We start from the raw sequence: 2,943 nt of genomic DNA, 5'->3' as shown, positions 1-2,943 counted from the left end.
CAAAAGCACTCATCTTAACTTGTGCCATGGGCACGGAAATCCATCGCTCTGCTCCATGCTCTGCCTCCTGGTTCTTCTGTGGCTCCTCCGATGCCACTGGTGTCTTCTGGATCCAGAAGGTTCACTGAGAAAGAAACCTCAGATCCAGAGGGGGGCCTCTACTCCTGGCCCTTGCTGGCAATGAAATCTCCCTTCCGACTTCCAAGATGGGCCATTTTATACATAGCAGGATATTATTCCTGGAAATTCTGTTCACAATTACTCACCAGTGAATACTGTCAATATTTCCCCCCTTTTTTTCTCCCGGACTCATGAAAGAAAAAAGTCGTTTGGTGAGACAGAGACTTTGGCTAGAAAAGCCACTTTACGTACTGGCCATCAGGTGGGGCTTCCATCTCTCCCAACCTTCCCTAAATAATTCTCTGCTCTGGAATGTACAGTCTGTCAAAACAGCAAATTAGGTATTCTCAAGGGTCTCAAATTGCATTTCCTTAAAATGTTCTTGGAGTTTGGGGAACAAAAAGAAGCCTGAAGGGCAAGATCAGAGCTTTAGGGTGAATAAGATATTTCCCATGTGTAAAGTAGCCCTTGAAGAATGAACAGGTGCATGGTTATGATGGGGGCGGGGGTGGAATTCCTTGATGGTGAAAAAATATTCCTAGGTACAAATTTTCTTGCCTTTTCCTTACTAACCCTTTTTAAATTCTTAAACCTCTGTGATTATGCTGTGTCCTCAAGGAAAATCTATCAAAGATTAATCCTTTGTAATCTAATAAATAATCTCCAAAGCTGGAGCTGACCCCTTTGTTATGCGTTTAACTGGCTTAGTCGATCCCCTGGGAAATCACTGTTTTCAGTGGGTTTATATGTGTATATATTTTGGAAGCCACATTAATGTGACTAAGAAAAGTGTATTGCTTGAGAAAGCTTGACTTCAGTCAGTCACTGATCAGACAGATATGTTTAAATATGTTCAGGTTAGAATAAACTCAACCATATGTGAACTGGATCCCTCATAGCAATAATTTTTGACTTACCCTTATGACTATTTTATGAAAAGATTGGTGTTAAAGTATGATACAGACTGGCGAAAAATCACAGAAAATGTCAAAGTCCATAAATCATGTAATTATTTCATATCTTTATTGGGTATGTTTGGAAAAAATGATCTATGATCCAAATAAACTATGAGAACAAACTATTACCCAAAGCAATCAACTCAAAATGATGACAAATTGTTGCAATCATAATACTCAAATCCCAAGACTCTAGTGAGTATCTATACCAATTATTATTTATCCCTGGAGTTGTCTCTTACAGTAACATTATAATAATGATTTCTTCAAGGCGTGTTGACAAAAGCCTTTAGGGATAAAAGCTCCACATTACAAGTAGGATATAAATCATTCCTAGCAATTTATCCTCCGGACCTCTAGTTTCTCTGAGAAAAGCTTTCCTGGACTGAGGTAGGAGTAAAAATTCTGACTTGTATACTATTCATTTTCTCCTCTTGGTTCAATTTTGGATCTTTAACAGCAGGAGTCCAGTAATAATCAGACCAATTTTGAATGCTAGCTTATATCCTTAGCCAGTTAAAATGAGTAAGTGTACATTTTTATTCTAGAATGATTACTAGAAACTATAAAATTGTATTGTAAGTATATATGTTTGATACTAATCTTACTTTGCAAATAATGTTCTCACCAATCATTTCAGATTTGAGCGTACATTGAATAACCACATTGGCATTACCAGTTAAATCATAACTTTATTTTAATAGGCAGCCTTCTCAGGACCCTCTACACAACCAACAAATAATTCAGAATAGAGACAGGTAAATTAAAACAGGAGTCATACTAATTTTGTTCAATATAAAACTTATGAAACCTTATAAAGTCACTCTAAATTATTAGGAAAATAAATGTCTAGATCAAATTTATTATGAACTAAAAGAAACATAACCCAGAGGTCCTAATGTACTAAGTACACTAGGTATGACAGTAGGATGGATAGGATGTCTAAGTACACAAATGCAGATTCTGAGTTTTAGAAACTATAGTAACTTTAGACATCATTTAATCCTAGTTCGGTATGGGACACACGTGACTCTAAAGCCCACTGTGAAAAACAAACCTAAGTTATCAGTGTCACAAGTCCATTTTTTTCAAATCCAGTCTCAAAAAAATTTTTTTATTGACACCAGTGACCCAATGGAAGCAACATGATGTAGAATTAGGTTCATGCATTGCACTTTGGTCATGTGCCCTGTTCTTCAATGTGTAAGATATTGAGAAAGGGAGTGACTGAGGTTCATGATGTCAGAGTAAAGAAGGAAGGCGCTCTTTGTCATGAAATGTTCTTCTTTTACAATATGAATTGGTCAAGAAAATAAGACATCTGAGGGTCATGGATGATAGGGGAAGACTAAAAAGAGAGGAGTGAGGCAAGTGAAACAAAAGAGTCTTGATCAAAGAACAGCTTAGCATGTAGCACCCATAAGAGAGAAAAGTCCACATGTGTGTGGGTTATATGAGAGCATTTTAAACATCTGGAACTTGCCTCATGTTTTCTCTCTCTCTTTTTCTCATCTATCTCTTATCTATCTACCTCTCATCTATCTATCTATCCATCTATCTATCTATCTACCTCTCATCTATCTATCTATCTATCTATCTATCTATCTATCTATAATCTATCTATCATCTACCTAGCTATCATCTACCTCTCTATCTATCATGTATGTATCTGTCTGTCTATCTGTCTCTTTAGCCTTCTAACCACCTAGCTATCATCTATCTGTTTTCCTGAATGCCTTTTCTATCTATCTTTTCATATGTCCTGTGCTTTGACTCCAATAGGCATTTGTTAAGCAGCCATAATTAGCTGTTAAATATAACATTAGATGAAACCAGGTGCTAATCTTAGTGTGCATATTACAGAGTG

This window comes from Echinops telfairi, unplaced genomic scaffold (genome assembly GCF_000313985.2).
Source record: "Echinops telfairi isolate 266 unplaced genomic scaffold, ASM31398v2 ScPeMD7_7416;HRSCAF=8454, whole genome shotgun sequence".
In the NCBI taxonomy this organism is placed as follows: Eukaryota; Metazoa; Chordata; class Mammalia; order Afrosoricida; family Tenrecidae; genus Echinops; species Echinops telfairi.
This window is presented reverse-complemented; position numbering follows the sequence as displayed.